This window comes from Phascolarctos cinereus, unplaced genomic scaffold, assembly GCF_003287225.1.
Source record: "Phascolarctos cinereus isolate Bilbo 61053 unplaced genomic scaffold, phaCin_HiC Scaffold_9;HRSCAF=440, whole genome shotgun sequence".
Taxonomy (NCBI): Eukaryota; Metazoa; Chordata; class Mammalia; order Diprotodontia; family Phascolarctidae; genus Phascolarctos; species Phascolarctos cinereus.
In genome coordinates this window covers 110,818,667-110,825,294 of record NW_027556402.1, presented here as the reverse complement: position 1 = coordinate 110,825,294, position 6,628 = coordinate 110,818,667, and positions in this window count along the sequence as shown.

Genomic DNA, 6,628 nt, shown 5'->3' with positions numbered 1-6,628 from the left:
TAAGCACCAGGATTGCCAAAATGGCGGGCTCTCTTTGCTTTCAGTTTATACAGAACAGAATCATTTACATAAAGTCCTTAAGGCAAATAACTGTTGGGGCTCTAATTTATTATCTGATCGAAAATTAGCCGTCATTATGCGCTCCATTAGCAGCGTCTTTAATGTGCTTCTAAGCACCATTTGTCAAGCGGCTTGTTAATATCCTTCAAGTCTTTAAAGTTGAGAGCTCATTAAAGAGTGCGCCCTGTTATTGATGTAATTTAGATGAGTTTGGAAGAGCAAGCATGCCATGCCTTGAATGGACAACCGACTGGAGCCAAGGCAAGGGGTGGAAGGGGCCCCTGGTTTTTAGGAAATGATTTTCTTCCAAGCCCCCGGCTTACAGACCTCCTGGCAAGCAAGCAGGTCTCTTGTCCACAAAAAGCTTTGTGCCCTCTCCCCCAACCTCCGGTTTATACCATTAATTAAAAAAAAAGTGTGTTTTATTTTGACATAGCAGACACTTCTGAACAAAAAGCTAAGCAAACCTTACATTCCCTGAAAAATAGCTTATCACAGCTAACGAAAAGGAGGGACTCGCCCTTTAACTTTGAGACTACCTTATTTACGTGGCCATTCATTTCTCATTGACGCTCTTTAGCGGAAAAGGCCTTACCAACAGTACATCCTGTCTACGTTTCTTTCTACTCTGCCTATATAATGGCCTTGGTCTCCTTTTACCTAGAACACAAAGCATGTGTGTGTTTGGTGTTGGTGCGGGGGAATGGAAAGGAGTTTGACCGGCACCCTTTTTTCTTCAATAACGTTCACTAGTTTTGTGGATTCGATTGCTTCTTCATGACAGCGTCTCTACCTACCACCCCCTGTCCTTTTTCCCCACTCCCAACCCCACTCACTGCCCTCTTTCCCACAGGGGACAAGAAGGATGAGAGCAAATAGAAACTCTAGGCACAAAGAAGGAGAGATACTATCTTTGTGAACGTAATTTGACTGAGGTACAGTAAGCCCGATTAATTATGTACATATTATTACATTATCTATCAACCACTCCATCAGAAGAGTATAAAGGCCAATAAATTAAGCCTTTTATTTATCTAAAAATCCATATATTCTGTCATTTTTTTTTCTGGGGAAGATTATGTTAGTATAACACAATAAAGAAAACCATTAGCAGCCCAGAAAATTGCAACTGAGTGCAATAGGAATCCCTCTAGCAGGAATAAATAATGGTTAGGAGCCCACATTTTCATTCCAGCTTTCCTCAACCTGGTGCACCTTTGGCTCTGGATTCAGATCTTCCATCTACCCGAAAGCCTCCAGGTTGGCACCCCCCTGTCCAGAGCTTAACCAAATCGACCAGGCTTTTCCCCTCCCCCTTCTGAACCTTACATTATTAAAAAAAAATCTACGATCTTTGAACCCCACTTCCATCTCTCCTCTTAATTCATTTCCCCTCCTAACGCCTCTTGGGGACACAGAGATTAATGCAAGGTAATGAAATACATTAGGCGTTTTATTCTTCCCACTAAATTTTCAGGACTCGGTCGCTCCTGTGCAAGCTTGGGTGGGAGGGTTTCTCTGTTTCATTAGATTACGGCAAAATAACACGTGGGGAGGGGAGGGGCGGCAGCGAGGACGGAATCTACTATCTCTCAGTACTGCACGTAACTGAGGGTCAAGTCCCAAATAGCGTAAGCACCTTTCCCCCCGCAAAGGCCCTTCTGGAGAGTTCCAGAGGAACACCCCCACCCCTCACTCCCCCTAAACACATGGACATTATTTGTACCAGCAGTTTTATTTTTCAACTGCGCACCTTTAAAGGATTTCATTACCTCCACGAGGAGAAAGAGAAGGAAAAAAGAAAGATATAATAAGATCAATTTAAGGACATATTGAGGTCATATAACAGCACAAATATTCTCAAGTGCTCTGTATAATGTGCAGTGGGGATTTTGGGCAGTTTTATTGTGTGGTTGGCTCCTCATCTCCGTTGTTTTTTACAGGATTCCTCCAGGCTAAAGTAATAAAGCGAGTAATTAGAATGCTAAAGACAGATGTAAATAACAGGAATGAGACAGTGGTGACAGATGAGTGGCTGGGTCAGGAAAGAGCCCAGTTGGTAGACATGACACCACTCTCTCTCCGATCTCTCTGCGTCTCTCTTTCTTCCTCCCTTCCCCCATCTCTCCTCCCTGCTCCCCCCTACCCCCTACCCTTCTCTCCCTCTGTGTGCCAGTGGCCTTAGGCAACCAACTGGGGACAGACCGGGCAAAATTACACTAGGGAGGCGGACACTAAAAATGGTTGGCTACAGCGGCGGAGGCCTCGGGAGGAGCGAGAGAGGAGAAGCCAGCGGCCCCCATACGCCAGGATCTGCCTGTCTGCCACGCCTGCTCGGCCTCATTGTTCCTGGGCCAGCATCCATCGCCTGCCCTCTCCGTGATCTTTCTTCTACTCCTCAGGGACAATTGCCTGGACCAGAGAAGAGAGCTTCCCGACTTCGCCCACTGACTGCCCTCAGGCCTAAGTCGGGCTGGCAGCCAACTCATTCCTCCTCCATCCTCCCCTTTCCTCTGGGCCCGGGCGGGGGTGGGTAGGCGTCCACTGAGGTCTCTTGCTGATGGGGGAAGGTATTTTCAATCTGTTGGGGCACGAGTTTGGCATTTGTAATGCCATCAGGATACTGCCTCCTCTTCTCCAGGAAACTTCCTCACTGCTCCCCTGGGAATTTTTCCTTCCTAGAATTCCTTTTCGCACTGTTTCCCTAGACAGGAAGGAAGCTTCTGGAGGGCAGGCAGAGACCACATCTTACCTAAACTTGGTATCTACTTCTCTACACTTCTCTGCCTACAGTAAGCTTTAATAAAGACTTGATGAATAAATGAAATAAAATGTTATTTGCTTACATGTTTTCTTCCAACTAACAAGCCGGGTCCGTTTACCTCCAGTGCCTTGGAAAAAGTAGGAGTTCACTGATATTTGCTGAATGGTTTTGCTTCTTTGTATCCCAGCACTTAGCACAGAGCCCGACACATAGTAAGCACTCAGTAAATGCTTGTTGACTGAATACGGAGACAGCCATTATCTGCATTGGCTCTGACTGCCTTTTCGCTTCTCTTTCCCCTTCTCTCTTCACTTTGCTAAACTGAAAGTAGAGACAGGCATTAAAGTGGTACCACCCAGGTCCAAGGAAAATCCAGTACTTCCAGTCTTCCCCAACAGCTGATCTCCAAGAGAGGAAGACACTCCAGTGCAGCCCGAACCGGCAGTGATCAGTTGACGTAGAATCTGGGACTCTTGTCTCCAGCAGATTTCATCTGCTCCACATTCCTTTCTTTCCACAGGTTACTAGAGTGGGTAAAAAGCTGCTTTCCTGATAAGTTCAGCCTCAGAACGGCCCTTTCTGACAGCCTTATGGCAGGGGGGCTACAGAATTTGAGCACCTTTCCCAAAACAAAATGTAGCCACACAGCATCCACTGGTTCCCAATGACATTTTCTCTTTCAGCTTTGTTCAACCAATACTCAACTTTACATCTTATTGTCCTCACATGGGAGAGTGGACCCATTCTCTGGTAGAGTGGATAGAAGAGTGCCCTTGCATGCATAAAGACCTGGGTTCAAATCCTATTTCTGATACCTGCTGTCTGTGTGGCTGCTGGCAAGTCATTAAACCTCTCAGTGTCCTCAGGCCAACTCTCTAAGACTATATATTACAGAAGAATTGCAGAACTGCACAGGTGTAAGGAGTTTTTATAATGGAAATTTTCCATATTGATGATATCAAAGGTCCAGGCCCTTCTATTTCTCCTTCTCCAACCAAAATGTGTACCTCACATTTGCGTTAACCAAGGCTTTGAGGGACTAAATGGCTATTTAGTGTGGAAGGCAAAATTAGAACCCAGGACTTTCCTGACCCCATCTATACTAAATCATATTTAATTGCCTCTCTAGAAGTATGAACCCTATCAATTTGGAGGTTAAGTTTAGTTCTCCTCCCAATCATCCAGATTGTTTAGCCATAATCTGGTGGTGTTATTTGGGTATATGTGAGTTTTTTAATAGGCACGAGCTAATTAATAATTCACTTTGACATTAGGGAAAAAGAAGAGTCCTCAGGCCTTTCTCCAGTTTGCTAATGAACAAGATCCTGTTGTCATTGAAGCTCCCAAAGTAAGTTCAGACCCATAAAATATGAGGGCCTTTCAATGCGGCTCACTTAGCTTAGCATTTCTCTTAGTCCACTATACTCAGGCTTCCAGTTCCCTGGCTCCCCATTAGAATTGCTTAAGTGTCGGGGGAGGCTCAGTTCACTCTTGAGGCATTCTAAGGCAATGGGGATTTCCAGGTATATGGCCTACAGGGGTTATTAGGACTGGGCAAGAATCCCAACACATTTGCCTTTTCCATTTCTGAATAAAGCCTTTATTGAATGCATTTTTTCCTAAGGAAAAAAATAAATAAAGTTACCTTCTTGGCTTCTTTAGAAATGTTTCTTATGGAGTAGAACCAGGACAGGTAGTAGCTCTGAGCCTTAGTGACAGTGAAACTGGGTCCTTATTCCATCTCACTGAAGCTCGACTGAAAATTATGTTATGCACTTTTGGAAAATATAAATTGGGAGCCAAACTTGAACTTTTGGTATTGTGGGTATTTTGCTGAGATAATGCTGAGTGTCTCTACCACAATCCTCTCTATCTTTTATCTCTTACCTTGGGAGCCCTAATCAAATCAACATTACCATTGTTTCTGGAAAAGTGCAATCCAGACCCTCTCTGGCTGAAGGTGGGTGTCATGTTTCATTTTGTATTGATCAGAATTTTAGTCTTTAAAAATTACTTTTCTCTATAATGTTGTTGTTATTGTATAAATTGTTCTCTTAGTTCTGTTCACTTCACTCCACATAGGAAAATAGAGGTCTTCCCAACTTCTTTTTTTAAAAAAATGTTTATTTAGGTATTGAATTATGTTAGTGGCTGCTTATTAAACATTGAGGCAGAAACCTTGAATATGGGTAAGGGGCAGTAACATGGTGAGTCAGAGGACCTCAATTTAAATCCCACTCTGTTACTTAGGAGGTATGTGACCTTAGGCAAATCACTTCATTTTTCTTTGCCTTGGTTTCCTTGTTTGTAAAATAAAGAGGTTGGATTTGATGAACTCAGTTCCTTTTAGCCGAAAATCTGTAATCCAATGATTTGATAGAGAAGAATGAACTTCTGAAATAACCAATTTAATGCCTTCCACTGGTTATGTCCCGCATCTCAAACTCAGCATATAAAAAAGAGAACTCATTATCTTTCCCTCTAAGTTTACACTTCCTTCTGATTTTCCTATTTCTTTCTAGGATACCTCAATTTTTTTTTTTTTATTTATCCTTGCTCAAAACCTAGGAGTCATTACCAGTTCTCACTTTTCCCTCTCACCCATTCTTCTCACAGCATTCTCTCCTGTTGTCCCCTCCCCCAATATCCAATTAGTTGCTACATATTCTCAATTCCAGAAAAACTTGGGAGGGTTTGTATAAATTGATGCAAATTGAAGAAAGTAACATAATAGACACAATAATTACACTATTATAAGGGAAAACAAAGCTAAAAGGTGGCTAAGCTCAGATTAGTTGAAGTCAACAATCTTGATTCTGGAAAACAAATGATGGGACACTTTCCTCTCCTCCACAGAAAGGTAGCAAACTATAGGCCAAGGATGTTGCATAATCTTCCAGATGTGGTTGCTTTCTAGCTCAGTTTTATCCAATTGTTTTTCCCTCCCTTCCTCCCTTCCTCCCTTTCTTCCTCCCTTCCTTCCTCACTTCCTCCTTCCCTCCTTCCTTCTTTCCTTTCCCTTCCTTCCTTCCTTCCTCCCTCCCTTCCTCCCTTCCTTCCTCCCTTCCTCCTTTCCTTCCTCCCTCCCTCCTTTTCTTCCTTCCTTCCTTCCTTCCTTCCTTCCTTCCTTCCTTCCTTCCTTCCTTCCTTCCTTCCTCCCTCCCTTCCTTCCTTCCTTCCCTCCTTCCTTCCTTCCTTCCTTCCTTTCCCAAGTAAAGGGAGGATTCAGTTTGGTGGGGGTGGTAATACTGGGAAATGACTATGATATTAAAAATAAAACTTCCTTAGGGCAGGAATTGTTTCATTTCTGCTTTGTATCCCTAGTGCCCAATGTTTGTAGCCTAATAAATGCTTGTTGATTTATTAAAACCAAGAAAATGAACTCACAAACAAGAGGTACCAATAAAGAATGCAAAGGTATAACTTGAGGTATGAAGTATAGTAACTTAATGTGTCACATAATTATTTCTTAGAGAAAGGAATGTTACTCATAGTTTTGACTCAGGATTTTACAATAGCCATGGCTTACACCAATATGTAAGAAATAACTCCACCACATACTTCTTGAATTCGTATAATTGCTTTCAAGAAGCTTACATTCAAATGTCGAGGGGAGGAATGACATCATTAGTAGAATGATGGCCAGGGAAGGATATTTTCTTGAAAAATCAGAGAGATGGTGAGTGGAACCATAGGGCAAGTGACTGACATGTCTTTTCCAGAAACAATAATAATGTTGATTTGATTACAATTCCCAAAGTAAGAGATGAAAGATAGAAAATACTGTGGCAGAGACACTCAGCA